Genomic DNA, 24514 nt, shown 5'->3' on the forward strand with positions numbered 1-24514 from the left:
AAAGTTGTAAATTCTTGGTTATCTTCACGAACCCTGGCTAACAAGTTGAATCAGCAATACAAAATTGGGTTTAATTATTTATTTACTAAATACCTAACAAATCACACAGAATTACATATACACATAATGCAAATTATGTTATCATACAGAAAACGTCCCTGGTGGACGGAGCCGACATGATGGCTGGTTACACAAAAGAAAGGGGGTTGGGTTTGAGTGAAAGAGCGGGAAGACTGAGGAACAAAGGGAGAAGCTCTGCTATCGTAAATACAGTATCTTGTGCATTCTAAAATTACCGCCCATTTGGAAAAAGGAAATTCAAGAAATATTTACTCTGAGCTGCGCTTTGGTAGGTTGGTCGTAGATGCTGGCCGTGTTGCCCAACAGAGATCTTCCTAGTCCTTTGAAGAGTGTCTCTGGTGGTAAACTGGATACTTTGTAGTAACGTTGTTGTGTGGTAGACGGAATAGGTCGTCCGTATTTCCGAGCCCACGTTTACAGCTACTGTTGCTAACTCAACGGCTAGGATGTCTCACTTCTTTAGTGAATAAGAGTTCAAAGTTCATATTATTCACAACCAAAGCTCACGCTGCTGTTGGCTTAGTTCTGTAGTTGACATGTTAGTCCTTGTAACGTATGGACCATCGTCCTCGGAACAGAAAGTTATATTTTCTTCAAGGGCTTATATAGTGGAGGGAGAGAAGGGTGTGTTTCATAGTTTATAACCAATGTCTCTTCACAGGGGTGGGCCACTGATTGAGCAGAGCTCTAACCTTATGAAAACCCAATTCTCTCATTTGGAAGCTAAATTACATTTCATCTTTTCATATTCAAACATTTAAATTGCACAACAATTCCATGTGAATCTGATAACTAGAATGTGTAGACTTTCCCAGATACAGTTTGTCATCCTGTCATCAGTCATAATGTCTCAGATGACAACCGAACTGACATCATATTCATTAAGTACCAACGCATATTTTCAACTGGTTCTATTACCAAAATATGGTTCCTTTCCCCCCACTTATTTGATGTTCCCAGACTCTCTATGTTTAACAAAGGCTATTCAAGAGTCCTTCAGTAGAGTCAGAGAGAGTGGGAAGGGAGAAAGGTATTTATGGGGGGGTCATAAACCTTACCCACAGGCCAACGTCATGACACTATATACATGAAATCCTCCGGGTCAAAATGACCCACAACATCATGTTTGTATACAAAATCTACACAGACATTCCACAACACATCAGCGAGACCACATTTTGATGTTAGGTTCTTGACCCTAAATGAGAAAAGGTCATTTAATAACCTCTCTGGGATGTGTGTGACGCTAGCGTCCCACCTGGCCAAAAGCCAGAGAAAATGCAGAGTGCCAAATTCAAATAAATTACTTTAAAAATCAAACTTTCATGAAATCACACATGTAAGACACCAAATTAAAGCTACATGTGTTGTAAAACCAGCCAACATGTCAGATTTCAAAAAGGCTTTTCGGCGAAAGCAAACGATGCTATTATCTGAGGATAGCACCTCCGTTAACAAAGAGAGAGAAGCATATTTCAACCCTGCAGGCGCGACACAAAACGCAGAAATAAAAATATAAATCATGTCTTACCTTTGACAAGCTTCTTCTGTTGGCACTCCAATATGTCCCATAAATATCACAAATGGTCCTTTTGTTCGATTAATTCCGTCGATATATCCAAAATGTCCATTTATTTGGCGAGTTTGATCCAGAAAAACACCGGTTCCAACTTGCGCAACGTGACAACAAAATATCTCAAAAGTTACCTGTGAACTTTGCCAAAACATTTCAAACTTCTTTTGAAAATACAACTTTAGGTATTTTTTTAAGTAAATAATCAATAAAAATGTAAGATGGGATGATCTGTGTTCAATACAGGAAGACAACAAACTGATGCTACCTTTCTGGTCATGCACCTCTAACAAACAGTACACTTGAAGTGACCCTCGTTTTGAACAGGGCTACTTCTTCATTACACAAAGGAAAAACTTCAACCAATTTCTAAAGACTGGTGACATCCCCAATGAAAATTCATTGAAAAGAGAGTGACCTCAAAATTATTCGGAATGGTTTTTCCTCTGGGTTTCGCCTGCTACGTAAGTTCTGTTATACTCACAGACATGATTCAAACAGTTTTAGAAACTTCAGAGTGTTTTCTATCCAAATACTAATACTACATGTAATAACACAGGTAAATGTAATAACTTTTTGATTTGTAATAACTTTTAGATTTTATGTAATAAAACTGTTAAATGTAATAACTTGTCAGTAAACGTGATACAATTTTGAACGGTAAACGTTTACCACTAAATGTACTATTTTATTACATTTAACCGGTGGTTATTTCATTAACCATTGAGTAACAACTTCATGAACCAATAATGTAATAATATACTAAAATAAATTATATTATGTACTACTTAGCTTAATTTGATGCACATGCCACCCACTACCAATCACAAGTGGCTTCACATCAGTTCAAATGATTGACGAGTGACTGATGTGACCGTCTGGGGAAGAAGCTCAATCAGATCGTGCAGCTGAAAGATGTCAATTCTGCTGGTGACAGGATTGGATTAAATATTCTGCAAGCATACCAACGATGGGATGAAGCCGATGAAAAGGAACTTAATGTCAAATGTCTGTTAGTCTCACATGGAATTTTTGTCTCCTCACATTTCCGTCGACTAAAATGAAAAGTCATTTCTAATAGTTAGCGTTTTTTTCCAGGACATCGTCGTCTCATTATCATCATAGTTTTAGTCAGGGAAAATAGGTTGTTGACGAGTGTTTTTGTCATAGTTATTGTTGACAAAATTCACAAAGTCCTGAGAATGTTCTAAAAAAAAAAAAAGTCCTGACATGCTCCTCTGTGACATCCAGGGAATTTACAGGAAATTAGACACCAGGGCCCACCAGAGAACTTCCCTTGGGACCATAATGCAACGTTCTTAGAATGTTCTCAGAACGTCACCAAATGTCCTCAGGTAGCTGCTCATCTCAATGAATGCATGTATGTATAAGCATGTATTATGTTGCTTTTTGTTGCTGTTTTTTTTTGTTGCTGTTTATAGTGGAATCGTAAATTCTTTGTCGATGTATTCTGTCTGTGTATCAAATGTTTATTGTCTGTATTCACCATTTCACCAAGTCTAATTCGAGGTATATGTAAACGTCCTTTGGGAATAAAGGATATTCTGACTCTGAATGTTATTGAACAATATAACATGTTTACAGTAGTTAATGCTTCATATGCTTACAGTGCTTGGTCTTAAGCCTTCATAGTATAAGATTGTTTTACTCCATACTACAAACAAATGTATAGCCTCAAATATATCCTCAAACATAGTTGACAGAGGGCCTCCTAAGTGGTGCGGTGGTCTAAGGCACTGTATCACAGTGCTAGCTGTGCCACTAGAGTTTCTGGGTTGAAGTCCAGGCTCTTGTTGCAGCCAGCCGTAACCGGGAGACCCATGGGGCAGTGCACAATTGGCCCAGCGTCGTCCGGGTTAGGGGAGGGTTTGGCCCAGCGTCGTCCGGGTTAGGGGAGGGTTTGGCCCAGCGTCGTCCGGGTTAGGGGAGGGTTTGGCCCAGCGTCGTCCGGGTTAGGGGAGGGTTTGGCCGGCAGGGGTGTCCTTGTCCCATCGCACACTAGCGACTCCTGTGGCGGGCCGGGTGCAGTGCCCAGTGTTTCCTCTGACATATTGGGGCGGCTGGCTTCCGGGTTAAGTGGGCAATGTGTCAGGAAGCAGTGCGGCTTGGTTGGGTTGTGTTTCGGAGGACGCATGGCTCTCGACCTTCGCCTCTCCCGAGTCCATATGGGAGTTACAGCGATGAGACAAGACTGTAACTACCATTTGGATACCACGAAATTGGGGAGAAAACGGGGTAAAAGAAAATAAAACAAATAAAAACACTGCGTTTACAGAGTCACCTTGGTTACACTCCAGCACCCATTTCACCTCCTTCCTGATACCTAACCAGGACACAGCACCAATGGGACAGATTGGTGTCTAAACTAGGTCTCCTGCAGGCCACAAGACTGTCTTACCCTGCTATGCTTAAGCGTAAGTATTAGAGCAGGGTGCTTACACCTACATCACTTTTCAGGAGCTATCCCCTACTGCCTTTCAGCAGGTCCTCCCTGCCCTCCTCGCCCAATCCAGCGGTCACTCCCCCTCACCCAATCCATCGGCCCCTTCCCACCCCTTCGCCCTTTTTCAAAACCCTCATCGTTTGTCCCCCCCCATAAAAGCTCAGTTGTCACCACGTTTGGCAGACTGATTGAAAAGAAATTGGAAACTATTATCAAAAATGACCAGGGACCCCAATATCACGATCTTCCTCCAGCCAAAAGACAAGCACTAACAGAACTCCAGGAGAATTAAGACATTGTCCTAAAACCTGCGGAGAAATGTGGGGGGTCAATAGTTGCAATGGATGTGAGCTATTTCCATTCTGAAATTGAAAAACATCTGAATCTGTCTTGTTCCTTTGGACTTTTGCAAAGTGGCCCAATTGCCTCTATAAAATCAGAAATCAATAGCTTGTTACAACATGCGTCTGACTAAAACTGGATCATTAAGTGTGAACACAAGTTCCCTAAAAATGTTACCTATTCAGTCACCCGTCATTTATTCCCTTCCAAAAGTGCACGAGAACCCTACTCAGCCTCCATACGTACTTATTATGATTGGCTAAGGATCAGTTACAGAGCCCCTCTCAGAATGTATTGATTTCTTTCCTGAAATATATGGTTTTTAAAACACACAACTGCTTAAATGACTGTCAACTTGATTCAGATGTACTACTCGTTACGCTAGACGTGGCCAGTCTGTACACCTGCATTCCCCATACTGAAGGCCTACAATCAATTGCCAAATTCTTAAAGTCACGTTACAACTCTGAATCCCCCAATGATTTTCTGTTGGAGCTCTTGAACATGGTATTTACAAATAACTATTTCATGTATGATGATAAAGTCTACCTATAAACCAAAAGGCCCAGGACTAGTCAAGGCCAGGACTAATCAAGCCCCAGGACTAGTCATGGCCCAGGACTAGTCATGGCCCAGGACTAGTCAAGGCCAGGACTAATCAAGCCCCAGGACTAGTCATGGCCCAGGACTAGTCATGGCCCAGGACTAGTCAAGCCCCAGGACTAGTCAAGCCCCAGGACTAGTCAAGCCCCAGGACTAGTCAAGGCCCAGGACTAGTCAAGGCCCAGGACTAGTCAAGCCCCAGGACTGGTCAAGCCCCAGGACTAGTCAAGGCCCAGGACTAGTCAAGCCCCAGGACTAGTCAAGGCCAGGACTAATCAAGCCCCAGGACTAGTCAAGGCCCAGGACTGGTCAAGCCCCAGGACTAGTCAAGGCCCAGGACTGGTCAAGGCCCAGGAATGGTCAAGCCCCAGGACTAGTCATGGCCCAGGACTAGTCAAGCCCCAGGACTAGTCAAGGCCAGGACTAATCAAGCCCTAGGACTAGTCAAGACCCAGGACTGGTCAAGCCCCAGGACTAGTCAAGGCCCAGGACTAGTCAAGGCCCAGGACTGGTCAAGCCCCAGGACTAGTCATGCCCCAGGACTAGTCAAGCCCCAGGACTAGTCAAGGCCCAGGACTGGTCAAGCCCCAGGACTAGTCAAGCCCCAGGACTAGTCAAGCCCCAGGACTAGTCAAGGCCCAGAACTAGCCAAGGCCAAGTGCACTACTTTTGTGAGAAAAAAATGTAATTAAATGTATTTGAATGTTTTATCAGCATCTGTAACTGGAGTCTGATATTAACAATCTGATAATCTGTTAATACTTATAATAACACTTGCTTGGTATGTTTTTCAGTTTCTTGAAATACAACTTATATCTACAAATGGTCTATTAATACTCTTATCCAGAGCAATTTACAGTAGTGAGTCAGTTAGCAGATACTCTTATCCAGAGCAATTTACAGTAGTGAGTCAGTTAGCAGATACTCTTATCCAGAGCAACTTACAGTAGTGAGTCAGTTAGCAGATACTCTTATCCAGAGCAACTTACAGTAGTGAGTCAGTTAGCAGATACTCTTATCCAGAGCAACTTACAGTAGTGAGTCAGTTAGCAGATACTCTTATCCAGAGCAATTTACAGTAGTGAGTCAGTTAGCAGATACTCTTATCCAGAGCAACTTACAGTAGTGAGTCAGTTAGCAGATACTCTTACCCAGAGCAACTTACAGTAGTGAGTCAGTTAGCAGATACTCTTATCCAGAGCAATTTACAGTAGTGAGTCAGTTAGCAGATACTCTTATCCAGAGCAATTTACAGTAGTGAGTCAGTTAGCAGATACTCTTATCCAGAGCAATTTACAGTAGTGAGTCAGTTAGCAAATACTCTTATCCAGAGCAGTAGTGAGTCAGTTAGCAGATACTCTTATCCAGAGCAGTAGTGAGTCAGTTAGCAGATACTCTTATCCAGAGCAGTAGTGAGTCAGTTAGCAGATACTCTTATCCAGAGCAGTAGTGAGTCAGTTAGCAGATACTCTTATCCAGAGCAGTAGTGAGTCAGTTAGCAGATACTCTTATCCAGAGCAGTAGTGAGTCAGTTAGCAGATACTCTTATCCAGAGCAGTAGTGAGTCAGTTAGCAGATACTCTTATCCAGAGCAGTAGTGAGTCAGTTAGCAGATACTCTTATCCAGAGCAGTAGTGAGTCAGTTAGCAGATACTCTTATCCAGAGCAGTAGTGAGTCAGTTAGCAGATACTCTTATCCAGAGCAGTAGTGAGTCAGTTAGCAGATACTCTTATCCAGAGCAGTAGTGAGTCAGTTAGCAGATACTCTTATCCAGAGCAGTAGTGAGTCAGTTAGCAGATACTCTTATCCAGAGCAGTAGTGAGTCAGTTAGCAGATACTCTTATCCAGAGCAGTAGTGAGTCAGTTAGCAGATACTCTTATCCAGAGCAGTAGTGAGTCAGTTAGCAGATACTCTTATCCAGAGCAGTAGTGAGTCAGTTAGCAGATACTCTTATCCAGAGCAGTAGTGAGTCAGTTAGCAGATACTCTTATCCAGAGCAGTAGTGAGTCAGTCAGCAGATACTCTTATCCAGAGCAGTAGTGAGTCAGTTAGCAGATACTCTTATCCAGAGCAGTAGTGAGTCAGTTAGCAGATACTCTTATCCAGAGCAGTAGTGAGTCAGTCAGCAGATACTCTTATCCAGAGCAGTAGTGAGTCAGTTAGCAGATACTCTTATCCAGAGCAGTAGTGAGTCAGTTAGCAGATACTCTTATCCAGAGCAGTAGTGAGTCAGTTAGCAGATACTCTTATCCAGAGCAGTAGTGAGTCAGTTAGCAGATACTCTTATCCAGAGCAGTAGTGAGTCAGTTAGCAGATACTCTTATCCAGAGCCACTACAGTAGTGAGTCAGTTAGCAGATACTCTTATCCAGAGCAGTAGTGAGTCAGTTAGCAGATACTCTTATCCAGAGCAGTAGTGAGTCAGTTAGCTAGTTAGAATCGAACCCACACATCATATTACATTTGATGCGTATATTTTGTGTCTTTGCCCATAACTTTAGACCTTTTTTTGATATAATAGTTTGAGGACAGGGTTTTGTTCTGTCTGGATGCCATTAGAATGACAATCACATAGAAAGACGGACGAGGCAACAACTCTTACGATTCCAACTATTGATAAATGTTAATTATAAAACGACTTTTCTTTTTGCCAAAGCTGAGATGATGAATGCAGATGGCGGTCTGCTAATACTAGTAAGGGCCGTTGTACTACTTTGGGTAAAATATATATTTACAGTTTAATTCAGATATTTTTTTCAGGGAGTGCTGCACCCTGCTTCCCATGTCTATTAGTAATAACACCTCTGTGAAATCATTCATAAACGCTTCGCCATTGTTCCAGTATCATTAATCATAACCTTTATACGCATAGAGATAGATAGAAGACTCTTTGTATCGGCGCCGTTATAGTGTCTGTGACAGCATGGGCAGTTCCTTTGAGGCTGCAACCCATAGGAACCCCCCCACCCAGTTGAATGGTCCTCAATGGTTCTGCCCATGCTAAAATGGCCTTTTTGTTCACTTCGAGGCCTCTATCATTCTCTATGTTCATACCACATTAAATGGAATCTTCAAAACAAAAAATGTCCTGTTTTCATTACAGTGATTTGTATAGTAAAACTATCTGGTTGGATGGAGCTGGATGGTTGCTGGTGTTACTGACTGGGGTTAGTTCTGCGCGGCACAATACTTTAATCATCTCTGCCGAGCTGAAGCCACGGTGACTGCTTGTGGAACTAATGCCAGTCTTCGTGTTTCAAGGCAAGGTTACTCAACATGTTAAAATGACAACAATTGCCCTTTGTGCCCAATGCAGATTTGTAATCGTTCAATTACTTTGAGCGTTTGCTTGAACCTGCCTGGAGTGCCAGAATGATGGGTTTTGTACTTTTGGGACTATTCCAATAAAGACAAGGGGAATAACACATAAAGACATTGATTTGCTTTAATACGGTTGAAGTTGTTGTTATTCATCAAAAAAGTTGCTACTGACATGATAACGTAATAACCACGAGATAATAATAACTTGATTAATAATAATGATCAAATAAAGTGTGTGTGTGTGTGTGTGTGTGTGTGTGTGTGTGTGTGTGTGTGTGTGTGTGTGTGTGTGTGTATGACTGTACATGTGTGTACATTTAAATGTGTGCTTGTGGGTGTCTCTATGTATGAGTATTCCTGTATGATTTGCATTAGTTTGTTTGTGCTGTGATTGGCAGTGGGTGGTGGGTGGTATGTGATTTTGCTAAGTTACTACATTATTGGTTGAAAGTATTACATTATTATATTATAAAAGTTGTTTACTCACCAGTTAATGTAATAACCACTGCTTAATGTAATAATTTATTACATTTACCTGAAGAAGTTATTACGTTTACCATTAAAAATAGTATTCTTTTACCGGGTATATTACATAGAACAATAGAAAAGTTATTGCGTGCAGAAAAGTTATTACATTTACCAGTGTTATGACATTTACTGTTGTTACAGGGCACTCAACATGTACTTCACTGACACAAATGACTGATGATTGGTTTAAATAATTTTATGATAAGAAGATAGTGGGAGCTGTACTTGTCAGATTGAAGTGCAACCTTTGATGTTGTTGACCATAACCAGTTGTTGAAAAAACATATGTGTTACGGCTTTTCAACCTCAAGCCATATCGTGGATACAGGGCTACCTAATAGAACACAGAAGGTTTTCTTTAATGAAAACTTCTCTAATGTTAAACATGTAAACCACTTTTATGCTTGCTTCGAGGCAAGCAACACTGAAGCACGCACAAGAGCAGCAGCTGTTCTGGATGACTGTGTGATAACGCTCTCGGTAGCCGATGTAAACAAAACCTTTAAACAGGTCAATATTCACAAAGCCGCTGGGCCAGACGGATTACCAGGATGTGTCCTCAAAGCATGCGTGGACCAACTGTCAAGTGTCTTCACTGACATTTTCAACCTCTCCCTGACTGAGTCTGTAATACCTAAAAGCAGACCACCATAGTCCCTGTGCCAAAGGAAGCGAAGGTAACCTGCCTAAATTATTACCGCCCCATGGCACTAACGTTGGTAGCCATGAAGTGCTTTGAAAGGCTGGTATTGGCTCACATCAATAGCATCCTCCCGGATACCCTAGACCCACTCCAATTGGCATACCGCCCCAACAGATCCACAGATGACGCAATCTCAATCGCACTCCACACTGCCCTTTCTCACCTGGACAGAAGGAACACCCATGTGAGAATGTCCTTCATCAACTACAGCTCAGCATTCAACACCATAGTGCCCACAAAGCGCATCACTAAGCTAAGGACTCTGGGACTAAACATCTCCATCTGCAACTGGATCCTGGATTTCCGGACGGGCCGCCCCCAGGTGGTAAGAGTAGGCAACAACACGTCTGCCACGCTGATCCTTAACACTGGGGCTCCTCAGGGTGTGTACTTAGTCCCCTTCTGTATTCCCTGTTCACCCACGACTACGTGGCCAAACACGACTCCAACACCATCATTAAGTTTGCTGACGACACAACAATGGTAGTCCTGATCACTGAAAATGATAAGACCGCCTATAGGGAGGAGGTCAGAGAACTGGCAGTGTGGTGCCAGGACAACAACCTCTCCCTCAATTTGAGCAAGACAATTGTGCTGATCATGGACTACAGGAAAAGGCGGGACGAACAAGCCCCCATTAACCCCGAAGGGCTGTAGTGGAGTGGGGCGAGAGTTTCAAGTTCCTTGGTGTCCACATCATCAACAAACGATCATGGTCCAAACATACCAAGACAGACGGGAAGGTTCTACAGCTGCACCATCGAGAGCATCCTGATCGGTTGCATCATCGCCTGGTATGGCAACTGCTCTGCATCTGATCGTAAGGTCAGGGGCCAAGCTTCCTGCCTTCCAGGACCTATATAATTGGCCGTGTCAGAGGAAAGCCCATAAAATTGCCAGAGACTCCAGTCACCCAAGTTATAGTGTTTTCTCTGCTACCGCACAGCAAGCAGTACCGGAGCGCCAAGTCTAGGACCAAAAGGCTCCTCAACCCCAAGCCCCAAGCCATTAGACTGCTGAACAATTCATAAAAATCACCACTGGTCAACATACATTCACCTAGCCCCCCCCCCCCTCCTGTACACTGCTACTACTCGCTGTTTGTTTTTTACCTATACATAGTCACTTCGCCCCCACCTACATGTACAGATTAGCCTGTACTAGCCTGTACCCCTGCACACTGACTCGGTACTGGTGCTCCCTGTACGTAGCCTCGTTCTTGTTGTTCTAATTTTGTTACTTTTTTTTATTACTTTTTATTTTCTCTTACTTGGAAAATATTTTCTTATTCTTAAACTGTACTGTTGGTTAAGGGCTTGTAAGCATTTCACAGTAAAGTCTACACTTGTTGTATTGGGCGCATGTGGAAAGTTTGATCTGATATAAACTGTGGTGTACCGCAGGGCAGATTTCTAGGCCCTCTACTGTTTTCTATTTTTAACCAATGATGTGTCAGCAACCACAGCTAGTGAAATCACTGTAACTCTGTTTTGGGTTGCAGTCAGTTTTAGAATGAGTGGCCAGTAAAAAGGTAGTCCTGAACATCTCTAAAACATTCCGTAAGTTCAAGACCTCAACCGTACCGGATCATGAATAATGTGGCTAAATTTCTTTGTTAACTGTCATGGTCAAACATATTGACTCAGTGGTTGTAAAGATTGGGGAGAGGACTGTCTGTGATAAAGGGATGCTCTGCTTTTTGGACACCACACTCCACAAAGCAAGTCCTGCAGGCTTTAGTTTTTTCTTATCTTGATTATTGCCCTGTCATATGGTAAGGTGCTGCAAAGTAGGATCTAGACAAACTGCAGCTTGCCCAGAACAGAACGGCACGTCTTGCTCTTCATTGTAATCAAAGGGCTGATATAAATACATCCCAGTCTATTATGGCTAGACTGACTGCATTATTTTTTCTTTTTATAAGAAACATTAATGTGTTGAAAATTCCAAATTGTTTGCATAGTCAACTTACACACAGCTCTGACACACACACTTACCCCAGCAGACATGCCACCAGGGGTCTTTTCACAGTCTCCAAACAAATTCAAGAATGTGTACATTATTATATAGAGCCCTTACCGCATGGATCTCTCTTTCTTCTCATACTGCTCAAGTGAACAGCAAACCTGGTTTAAAAAATGACTCTCCCCTATCTGGACCTAGATATTTGGTGTGTACTGATATATAGGCTATGTGTGACATTTATGTAGTTCTGTCCTTGAGCTGTTCTTGTCTATTTAATGTTCTGTATTATGTCATGTTTCATGTTTTTGTGTGGACCCTGGGAAGAGTAGCTGCTGCTTTCACAACAGCTAATGGGAATCCTAATAAAATACCAAACACATAGAAACAAGCCAATAGAAAGCCGAAGTCAGGTCAGATTTATGACCTTCTCTTTTGGATTGTCGAGGGCTAGCTCTCATCTGAGGCATAGTTACTGGGCATGTGTGGGCAAACGAGAACCCGATGCCTTCTAGGCCTACCCGGAAACTTCCACGATGAAAATTCAATGTATACAATGGAAAACTACGAACACAGTACTAACGTTTAACACAACAGTACAACGGTATCAGATAAAATACACTGCTAACAGGGAAGGGCGATTGACCAGAACAAACTTAAGCCGAGCACTTAAACATCAGAGAGGAATAGATGCACAAACGACAGTGTAAGAATTTGCAGGAAGCTAGCTAGCAACACCACCGCAAACGTATCTTACAATGTCTCAACCTAACCTGATTATATATCGTCAGAGTCTGTGTATGCAACCAGATCCAGACCAGAGCAGAGTGGACCAGAGCAGAGGCAGACCAGAGCAGAGTGGACCAGAGCAGAGGCAGACCAGAGCAGAGTGGACCAGAGCAGAGTGGACCAGAGCAGAGTGGACCAGAGCAGAGTGGACCAGAGCAGAGGCGGACCAGAGCAGAGTGGACCAGAGCAGAGTGGACCAGAGCAGAGTGGACCAGAGCAGAGTGGACCAGAGCAGAGGCAGACCAGAGCAGAGTGGACCAGAGCAGAGTGGACCAGAGCAGAGTGGACCATAGCAGAGTGGACCAGAGCAGAGGCAGACCAGAGCAGAGTGGACCAGAGCGGAGCGGAGTGGACCAGAGCAGAGTGGACCATAGCAGAGTGGACCAGAGCAGAGGCAGACCAGAGCAGAGGCAGACCAGAGCAGAGTGGACCAGAGCAGAGTGGACCAGAGCAGAGTGGACCAGAGCAGAGTGGACCAGACCAGAGTGGACCAGAGCAGAGGCAGACCAAAGCGGAGGGGTGAGGTAGATATTTGTCATCATGGTGAAGTCATGCAGGTGACAAGGTGACTAGTCTCTCAATGCAGTAATCAATACTACCACTCTCCGCTGTCACTTTCATCCCTCCCTTCACTCTTTCCTTCATCACTACAGCCACTTATCCCCTTGTCATTTCAATTAGTCTGGAACTCTAAAGCAGTGATGTCACTCAAGAAGTCAAGAAGGCTAAAGCTGTTAAGAATCTGACCATATTTTTTTTTAATACTCAGACACGGACAATTACTTTTAAATGTAGAAAGAATGTTTGTGTGTGTGGGGGGGTGGGGGGGTGGGGGGGGGGGGGGGGGGAATGAAAATTTAGCATTGAAAAAAAAGTGCAAGTTTAATTTTGAGTCACAAGTCAAGAATCACAAGTCAAGAGTCACAGGTCAAGAATCACGAGTCAAGAGTCACGAGTCAAGAGTCACGAGTCACGAGTCACAAGTCAAGAGTCACAAGTTAAGAGTCACAAGAGTCACAAGTCAAGAGTCACAAGTAAAGTGTCACAAGTCAAGAGTCACAAGTCAAGAGTCACAAGTCAAGAGTCACAAGTCAAGAGTCCACTATAATGACACAGCAAATGTGTTTGATGGATCCTTTTTTTTTAAATGTCTTTCAAGGGGAAAGTAATCTGAAAGTAAATGAAAGTAATCAGATTACATTACTGAATTTAGGGTAATCCATAAACTACGTTACTGATTACAACTTTGGTCGGGTAACTAGTAACTGTAATGGATTACATTTAGAAGATAATCAACCCAAAAGCCACGGCCCCCTCAACTTCTACTCAATTCACCTCTCATGGTTTTACTGTCTCAACACTGCCCCCGTGTGACAAGGAACTGAATTGGCAGGATTGTTTTCCAAAACAGAAAGCTGCTGTGAGTAGTTGACACTTGCCAACGTCTAGTGTATGGTCAAGCTACATACTCTAATGCCTAGGCTCTAGCTCAGGGTGCTAATACAGTCTTGTTGCATGCAGGAGACCTTAGTTAAAACCCAGTCAGTAGGGGCTGAGGTTTTTGGCTGACCTGCTAGATATGCAAAGTGACAGGCAGGTCCTCATCGGTCACTGTGGCAGGACCAGTACTGTGTAAAATATGAAGCGGGGGACGACCCCTGACCTGTGTATGTGTGTGTGTGTGACCTGCTGCAGTGACAAGTCACCAGGTAATCTGAAAGTAACGGCCTGTTTCTGCTAGTTGTGACAGAACTATGGAGAGACAGGGTAAATTATTTAACAGGTGCAATATGTTATGTTGAGCCAGCCAGGCAGGACAGTCGGTCGGTCAGTCTGTCGTTTGGTAGGTCCGTCTCTCTCTCTCTCTCTCTCTCTCTTTCCCTCTCTCTCTCTCTCTCTCTCTCTCTCTCTCTCTCTCTCTCTCTCTCTCTCTCTCTCTCTGTCTCTCTCTCTGTCTCTCTCTCTGTCTCCCTCTCTCTCTCTCTCTCTCTCTCTCTCTCTCTCTCTCTCTCTCTCTCTCTCTCTCTCTCTCTCTCTCTCTCTCTCTCTCTCTCTCTCTCTCTCTCTCTCTCTGTCTCTCTCTCTGTCTCTCTCTCTGTCTCCATCTCTCTCTCTCTCTCTCTCTCTCTCTCTCTCTCTCTCTCTCTCTCTCTCTCTCTCTCTCTCTCTCTGTCTCTCTCTCTGTCTCTCTCTCTGTCTCTCTCTCTCTCTCTCTCTCTCTCTCTCTCTCTCTCTCTCTCTCTCTCTCGTTCTTTCTCTCTCCATCTTAAAATAAACACGTAGCTATCACAGATATGTCTTGTAGTCCTTCTATGACATACAAAGGACATAAAAACAACTATGAAACAAAAAAAACAAACACAATTCAAGTGCAGTCTGGTTTTCTTTTGCTCCCCCCCCCCCCCCCCCCAAGTGTTTTAGAGTTTGTCTCTCAGGGTCGGGGTTGCCATGACAACAGAGAGCAGGAAGAGAGAGCGTGGAATGTTCCGACAGGCAGGCAGGTGTCACCTCTAGCTGCCTCACCTCTCCTCTCCTCTCATTGTGTCTGGCTGGCACTCTGGCGACACATCCCAGACCCCAGGGCCTCTGATGGACCACTCAGTGGGTGGGCTCAGATGAGGGGAGGGAGGGAGGGAGGGAGGGAGGGAGGGAGGGAGGGAGGGAGGGAGGGAGGGAGGGAGACAGGGTGGGGGAGGGGAGAGTGTGAGGGAGTGAGGGGAAGTAAGGGAGACAGGGAGGGTGAGAGACAGGTGGGGAGGGAGGGAGGGAGGGAGGGAGGGAGGGAGGGAGTAGGTGGGCAGAGAGGAGTGAGGGAGGGAGACATTAGGTGGGCAGAGAGGAGGGAGGAAGACAGGGTGGACTGGCTTTCCCCCTGGGCCCCCTCCAATGTCCTAATGGCGGATGCCAACACGGCACTCAGGTGAAACGGACGTTGCCTCTCTCTTTGATGGCAAAGAGCTGTCCCCTGTGCATCACAGAGGTTAGCTCAGGGCACTCTGAGGACCCTGTCTGTGTGTCTGTCAGACACCTGCTGTGGCTGTGGATCACCTCTACAGAGTGGAACTGTATTCCAGACCTGGGTGTGTCGAAGTAGAAGCTAGCCACTTTCTTCATCTTAACACTCTAGGTAATGTATATTACATACTGTAGGTAACATAAATAACATCCTCTTAATTTGATGTATTGAATAAGTAAATTGGTGGAACTGTATAGCAAGTGTCTTTATCAACAAACAAAAAAAACAATTAAAAAAAACAAAAAAAAAACAGAAGAGCGACTTCTAACTGTATAGCCTCCATTCCTCACTGTTCACAGGTCGACTGATTTACACTTGAAAACATTTCGGTCAAGCCTACAGTGAGACGAGTGGACAGGGTTATGTTGCATCATGTCCCAGATAATGCCATATTCCCTATATAATGCACTACCTTTGGCCAGAGCCCTATTGGTCCTAGTCAAAAGTAATGAACTACGGAGGGAATAGGGTGTCGTTTTGGGACGTAACCCCAATAGTGGACACTGAGGATTGAGTGGTGATACAGTACTACAGCACTACAGTACTACATACACACACTTTACTACAGTACTACACTACACACACTACTACAGTACTACAGTACTAAACTACACACATCACTACAGTTCTACAGTACTAAACTACACACATTACTACAGTAATACAGTCCTACACTACACACAGTACTACACTACACACATGACTACAGTACTACAGTACTACAGTACACACATTACTACAGTACTACAGTACTACACTACACACATTACTACAGTACTACAGTACTACAGTACACACATTGCTACAGTACTGCAGTACTACACTACTACAGTACTACAGTACTACACTGCACACATTGCTACAGTACTGCAGTACTACACTACTACAGTACTACAGTACTACACTACACACATTGATATAGTACTGCAGTACTACACTACTACAGTACTACAGTACTACACTACACACATTGCTACAGTACTGCAGTACTACACTACTACAGTACTACACTACACACATGACTACAGTACTAGAGTACTACAGTACACACATTACTACAGTACTACAGTACACACATTACTACAGTACTACACTACACACATTGCTACAGTACTGCAGTACTACACTACTACAGTACTACAGTACTACACTACACACATTACTATAGTACTACAGTATGTGGTGAGAATTCATTAAGGCATGTTAGCCTGTTGTAACGGCAGATTTCTTCCTCTTCGTCTCTGTAAATGCAGTTTGTCTGTAGATGGCGCTGTTTCACCCTCTCCCATATGTCTCTATCTCTCTTTATGTATTGAGCTATCTTTTGTTTGATGGTGTTTGTTTTCTGGTGGGAAAAGGGGGAACCAAGACAAGTCGCCCATGGGCATACACTACCCGTGGGTAAACTTTGTTTAATAAGAAAATCACTGAACACTATGAAATACCAAAACAATAAACGAATACGTGAAATAACCAAACCGAAACAGTACCGTGTGGCGACAAACGCACACACGGAAACAAACACCCACAAACCAACAGTGAAACCCAGGCTACCTAAGTATGATTCTCAATCAGAGACAAATAACGACACCTGCCTCTGATTGAGAACCATACTAGGCCGAAACAGAAACCAAACATAGAAACACAAACATAGACTGCCTACCACAACTCACGCCCTGACCATACTAAATAATGACAAAACAAAGGAAATAAAGGTCACGCCGGACAGACGGGAGACTCCGGGCAGCGCCGGACAGGAGGGAGACTCCGGGCAGCGCCGGACAGGAGGGAGACTCCGGGCAGCGCCGGACAGGAGGGAGACTCCGGGCAGCGCCGGACAGGCGGGAGACTCCGGGCAGCACCGGACAGGAGGGAGACTCCGGGCAGCGCCGGACAGGAGGGAGACTACGGGCAGCGCCGGACAGGCGGGAGACTACGGGCAGCGCCGGACAGGCGGGAGACTCCGGGCAGCGCCGGACAGGTGGGAGAGACTCCGGCAGCGCCGGACAGGCGGGAGACTCCGGGCAGCGCCGGACAGGCGGGAGAGACTCCGGCAGCGCCGGACAGGCGGGAGAGACTCCGGGCAGCGCCGGACAGGCGGGAGACTCCGGGCAGCGCCGGACAGGCGGGAGACTCCGGCAGCGCCGGACAGGCGGGAGAGACTCCGGCAGCGCCGGACAGGAGGGAGACTCCGGGCAGCGCCGGACAGGAGGGAGACTCCGGGCAGCGCCGGACAGGCGGGAGACTCCGGGCAGCACCAGACAGGAGGGAGACTCCGGGCAGCGCCGGACAGGAGGGAGACTACGGGCAGCGCCGGACAGGCGGGAGACTCCGGGCAGCGCCGGACAGGCGGGAGACTCCGGGCAGCGCCGGACAGGTGGGAGAGACTCCGGCAGCGCCGGACAGGCGGGAGAGACTCCGGGCAGCGCCGGACAGGCGGGAGACTCCGGGCAGCGCCGGACAGGCGGGAGACTCCGGCAGCGCCGGACAGGCGGGAGAGACTCCGGCAGCGCCGGACAGGCGGGAGAGACTCCGGGCAGCGCCGGACAGGTGGGAGAGACTCCGGCAGCGCGGGACAGGCGGGAGACTCCGGCGGTGCCGGAGTGAAGGACGTTTCTGGCATCGCCTGGCTGACTGACGGCTCTGGCAGATCCTGGCTGGCTGGCGGCTCTGGCAGCTCCTGGCTGGCTGGAGGCTCTGGCAGCTCCTGGCTGGCTGGAGTCTCTGGCAGCTCCTGGCTGACTGATGGCTCTGGCAGGTCCTGGCTGCCTGACGGCTCTGGCAGCACCTGGCTGACTGACGGCTCAGGACAGACTGGCGGCTCTAGCAGCTCCGTACAGACGGGAGATTCTAGCAGCTCAGGACAGACGGGAGACTCTAGCAGCTCAGGACAGACGGGAGAATCTGGCAGCTCTGGACAGACGGGAGACTCTGGCAGCTCTGGACAGACGGGAGACTCTGGCAGCTCAGGACAGACGAGAGACTCTAGCAGCTCAGGACAGATGGGAGGCTCTGGCAGCGCTGGAGAGGAGGAAGGCTCTGGCAGCGCTGGACAGGCGGGAAACCCTGTAGGCAGAAAATGGAGAGACAGCCTGGCACGGGGTGCTGCCACCGGAGGGCTGGTGCACTGGTGGCACTGGATAGACCGGACCGTACAGGCGCACTGGAGCACTTGAGCACTGAGCCTGCCCAACCTTACCTGGTTGAATGCTCCCCGTAGCCAGGCCAGTGCGGCGAGGTGGAATAGCCCGCACTGGGCTGTGCTGGCGAACCGGGAACACCATGCGTAAGGCTGGTGCCATGTATGCCGGCCCAAGGAGACGCACTGGAGATCAGATGCGTAAAGCCGGCTTCATGGCACCTGGCTCAATGCCCACTCTAGCCCAGCCGATAGGAGGAGTTGACTGTACTGGGGAAACTGTGCGCTCCATCGCATAACATGGTGCCTGCCCAGTCCCTCTCTCTCTCCGGTAAGCACAGGAAGTTGGCGCAGGTCTCCTACCTGGCTTCACCACACTCCCTGTGTGCTCCCTCCCAATACGTTTTTGGGGCTGACTCGCGGGCTTCCAACCGCGCCGCCATGCTGCCTCCTCATACCAACGCCTCTCTGCCTTCGCTGCCTCCAGCTCTGCTTTGGGGCGGCGATATTTTACTAAATAAAGACCAAACAAAGAAAATAAAGGTCAGAACGTGACACCCGTCTCCTGGACGAGTCGCATTTGGTGTATTGAGGGGTGTGGGGAGTCAGTCAAGCTCTTTCTGTGCTCTTAAAATTTTTTTAAAAAATTATAATAATTGTGTCACTGGAAAGTCTCCAGAAGTATTCAGTACTGTCTTTATATACAGATAGTACTGTTCCGAGTTAAAGGCAACAAGGGAAATGATCGTACTTGGCCTATTCATTTGACTGTGTATTTCAATTAGTATAATTAGAGGAAAAATTGTGTTGAGGTACGCCGTCTTGTGACATGCCTCTCTCAAGCACCATTGCTTTGTTAGCTTGTTAGCGCTATGCTAATAACTGGATGTTATTGTGAACATCCATTAGCCCTTAGAAGTGTCAAACGAAGTGTAGGAAATGCTTTAAATACTTCACTCCGTCTCAAATCATGAAGTTAAGCATTGCTTCTCTTTGAATCACCAAGCATATTAAAGCACATCAGCTTAACTAGATTGAGCGTTGACAACTCAACCCTTCACAGCAAAAACCAAAACAGAACAGAACAGTTACATTTTATTGTTTGTTTGTTTGAGCTTAGATTGTTTGTTTATAGCTTGGAGTCGTCGTGTATGGCCACCACGGGATCCTCGTCGGTGTTGCTGATTTTGAAGTGGACCCGTCCATCGCCCCCGACGTTGATGGATCTACCACATGCAGCACGCTCCATCCTTCTGGAGGGAAATTACGTCACGGTATGTGTTCAGAGTCACGTCCAGTTGCCTGATTGGTTGAAACACCTACCAGCTCTCACAGTCTCATGTCAGAATTAGACGTTCATCCACATTTCTCAAACTTAATATTTCAAAGTAGGTTCCAAACGTCAAATTTCCAAGTGTTTTAGGTAAAGTTTAGGCATGAATTAACTTGTTTTAGGGTTAAGTTTAGGCATGAATTAACTCATTTTAGGGTTAAGTTTAGGCATGAATTAACTCTGACGTTTTAGGGTTAGGGTTAAGTTTATGCATGAATTAACTCTGACGTTTTAGGGTTAAGTTTAGGCATTCATTCTGAATGGTTAGGGTAAGGATTAAGGTTTGGTATAGGCTTAAAACAAAAATCTCCAAAACAACTTTATATCACTGGATTTGAATATGCTACTTTTGGCACCGGAGGCGGGTTAGGGTTATTCTCATGCCTGTCCTCCATCCCCGTCCACAACGCCGCAAAACTGAAACCGACTGGAACGTAGCAGACATGGATGGATGTTGAATACTGACCCGTATCACGGGTGACCTCGCTGGAAACACAGGAAGTAGAGAGGTAAGAGTGGAGTTTCTGGATTCAATCAATTAACCACTCAGTCAATCAGCCAATCAATCAACTAACCAACCAATCAACCAACCAGTCAACCAACCAATCAACCAAGTTACGTATAGTCCTCACCAGTCGTCGTTGTTGATACCGTGGTTGCCGTGTATTCAACCTGATTATTGACATTATCCCTCAAGTTGGAACGGGGGTTGTCCGTTCACCACGTTATGGAAGGTAGCCATCTTCCTAGACAGACGACAAAGAAGGAATGAATTGTTCGTCTACAAAAAGCTTCCACAGGTCAGTGGAATGAACAGTGAATTCAATTTGTTTTATTTAAATTAGTCTGCGATATATGTATAATCAGTTGTACTATGGCAGCCCAATTCTGACCTTTTTCCTCTAATTGGTCTTTTGACAGATCAGATCAGCTTTTTTGCCAATAATTTGGAAAATTATCAGAATTGGACTGCCTGTATCTTTCTTTAAGGGGAATTTAACCCTAGGGGACCCTGGGTTTGTATAACCGCTATCGGGAAACCGGGACCAGGACAATTGATTCAAGAAATCTTTTCAATCGGGTGGTGTTGTTGTTACTTGACTGTGTTAAAGGGGAATTTCACCACGAGGGAATCTGGGTTTGTTTACATCATGGTCCTAGAGATTTTTGGGTGGTATACTGTATATACCAGGTGTAGGGAGTAGGTTTGGGTGGTATACTGTATATACCAGGTGAAGAGAGTATGTTTGGGTGGTATACTGTATATACCAGGTGAAGGGAGTAGGTTTGGGTGGTATACTGTATATACCAGGTGAAGGGAGCAGGTTTGGGTGGTATACTGTATATACCAGGTGAAGGGAGCAGGTTTGGGTGGTATACTCTATATACCAGGTGAAGGGAGCAGGTTTGGGTGGTATACTGTATATACCAGGTGAAGGGAGTAGGTTTGGGTGGTATACTGTATATACCAGGTGAAGGGAGCAGGTTTGGGTGGTATACTGTATATACCAGGTGAAGGGAGTAGGTTTGGGTGGTATACTGTATATACCAGGTGAAGGGAGTAGGTTTGGGTGGTATATACCTTATATACCAGGTGTAGGGAGTAGGTTTGGGTGGTATATACTGTATATACCAGGTGAAGGGAGTAGGTTTGGGTGGTATACTGTATATACCAGGTGAAGGGAGTAGGTTTGGGTGGTATACTGTATATACCAGGTGAAGGGAGCAGGTTTGGGTGGTATACTGTATATACCAGGTGAAGGGAGTAGGTTTGGGTGGTATACTGTATATACCAGGTGAAGGGAGTAGGTTTGGGTGGTATACTGTATATACCAGGTGAAGGGAGCAGGTTTGGGTGGTATACTGTATATACCAGGTGTAGGGAGTAGGTTTGGGTGGTATACTGTATATACCAGGTGAAGAGAGTATGTTTGGGTGGTATACTGTATATACCAGGTGAAGGGAGCAGGTTTGGGTGGTATACTGTATATACCAGGTGTAGGGAGTAGGTTTGGGTGGTATACTGTATATACCAGGTGAAGAGAGTAGGTTTGGGTGGTATACTGTATATACCAGGTGAAGGAGTAGGTTTGGGTGGTATACTGTATATACCAGGTGAAGGGAGTTGTGGGCAGAGCAGTTGTCGTACCAGGCGGTGATACAGCCCGACAGGATGCTCTCGATTGTGATGTGTACGCCGAAGAACTTAAAACTTTCCACCTTCTCCTCTACTGTCCAGTCGATGTGGATGTTACTCCCTCTGCTGTTTCCTGAAGTTCACGATCAGCTCCATCGTTTTGTTGCCGTTGAGGGAGAGATTAATTTCCTGGCACCACACTCCCAGAGCCCTCACCTCCTCCATGTAGGCTGTCTCGTCATTGTTGGTAATCAGGCCTACTACTGTTGTGTCGTACTGTTGTGGCCACGCAGTCGTGGGTGAATCGAGAGTACAGGAGGGTGCTGAACACGCACCCTTGTGGGACCCCTATGTTGAGGATCAGCAAAGTGGAGGTGTTGTTTCCTACCCAGGTTATGGACCTGGGTCCTGATGCTAGCCCCTTGAATCTCTCAATCAATCAGAGACGATTACTGCTGACAGGCAGCACTGCTGCGAAAAAGGCGGGGTGGGGTGGGAAGCATGGTTTCCGGGTTGGGGAGGGAGGATGAGGGTGGGTGGATAGGGACTGGGGCCTGGGGGGAGGGTTGAGTTATCTTAGTATGTATTTTTTTATTTATTTTAAATGTACCTGTAACCACCCTGTGGAAAATAAATATGTCAAATCTGAATAAATAGTTGGTCACAAAAACAAAAAAAAGATTAAATAAATCAAAATGACAATTGAACAGGTAAATGGGTATGCTTAGATAACCATGCAAAAAAATGTAGATTTTTTTAGATATATATATATATTTATTTATGCATAGTGATTATGGCTCTAGATTGCAGAAATAAGCGGTTTCAGGTGTTTGAAAAATGCAAAAATCTCAGAATTCCCCCTGGCCATCCCCCTGCACCCTCACATACTTTGTAACCCCCCTCCACCCCCTAAAACAATGGGTGCATGACGCCCCTGAATGTGTTTATTAGACTGTTAAAAACATTAAGGTTCAAAAGATAAACCATTGGCTCGAATGGGGGAGGGGGTCCCTCGAGGCCAGGCTTTTGTTGTGTGTTAACTGAGAAATTTATTGGCATTGTAGAAAAATGTAGAAAAGTAATTTCTTGCTGAACATGAGCAGAATCCTTTTCACCAGAGATTTCCACAGAACACTATCGCCCTCAATGGGTGGAAAAAGGGTACTGCAACCACTCAGTGTGACAACAGACTGACTGTACCAGATGATTCTGAATGAGGCCAGACTGAATGTCTGTTTTGTAGCAGAGGGTGGAGTGGATGATGATCTCTCTATTGGACCATGTAATAATAGTCATTCTTTAGAAGAGACTACTGTATTGTGTGTCTGTCCTAATGCACTGTTTCTCGTTACTAGTCAGCCTCATGTGCCTGTCTCTGCATTCCCCTTTGAAGAGTCTCCACTCCTCCCTGTCTCTGTAGTCCCCTTAAAAGAGTCTCCACTCCTCCCTGTCTCTGTAGTCCTCTTAAAATAGTCTCCACTCCTCCCTGTAGCTGTAGTCCCTTTAAAATAGTCTCCACTCCTCCCTGTCTCTGTGGTCCCCTTTAAGTAATTTATGAATCTCAGTTATTTTGATGGTTTACTGCAGATCAACAGATCCTTAAGAGGTTTTAAAGAGATTTCACTCTTTCACTGTAGTCCCCTTGAGTCTCCACTCCACCATGTCTCTGTAGTCCCCTTGAGTCTCCACTCCACCCTGTCTCTGTAGTCCCCTTAAAAGAGTCTCCACTCCTCCCTGTTTCTGTAGTCCCCTTAAAATAGTCTGCACTCCTCCCTGTCTCTGTAGTCCCCTTAAAATAGTCTCCACTCCTCCCTGTCTCTGTAGTCCTCTTAAAATAGTCTCCACTCCTCCCTGTAGCTGTAGTCCCTTTAAAATAGTCTCCACTCCTCCCTGTCTCTGTGGTCCCCTTTAAGTAATTTATGAATCTCAGTTATTTTGATGGTTTACTACAGATCAACAGATCCTTAAGAGGTTTTAAAGAGATTTCACTCTTTCACTGTAGTCCCCTTGAGTCTCCACTCCACCATGTCTCTGTAGTCCCCTTGAGTCTCCACTCCACCCTGTCTCTGTAGTCCCCTTGAGTCTCCATTCCACCCTGTCTCTCTAGTCCCCTTGAGTCTCTACTCCACCCTGTCTCTGTAGTCCCCTTGAGTCTCTACTCCACCCTGTCTCTGACTCATGTCTGTGTTTATGGCATGTATGTTTTCTGTCCCTCTCTCTGTCCCTGTCTCTGTCCCTCTCTCTGTCTCTGTCCCTCTCACTGTCTCTGTCTCCCTCTCTGTCTCTGTCTCCCTCTCTGTCCCTGTCTCTGTCTCTGTCTCTGTCCCTCTCTGTCCCTGTCTTTGTCAATGTCCCTATATCTGTCTGAGACGTCTTGTTGTCTGTCTGCTCTCAGCCTCCTGTCCCTATATCTGTCTGAGACGTCTTGCTGTGTGTCTGCTCTCAGCCTCCTGTCCCTATATCTGTCTGAGACATCTTGCTGTCTGTCTGTCAGACAGGCATTTGACCTGAGTTAGTGGATT

The sequence above is a fragment of the Oncorhynchus clarkii genome, chromosome 28, assembly GCF_045791955.1.
Source record: "Oncorhynchus clarkii lewisi isolate Uvic-CL-2024 chromosome 28, UVic_Ocla_1.0, whole genome shotgun sequence".
Lineage (NCBI taxonomy): Eukaryota > Metazoa > Chordata > Actinopteri > Salmoniformes > Salmonidae > Oncorhynchus > Oncorhynchus clarkii.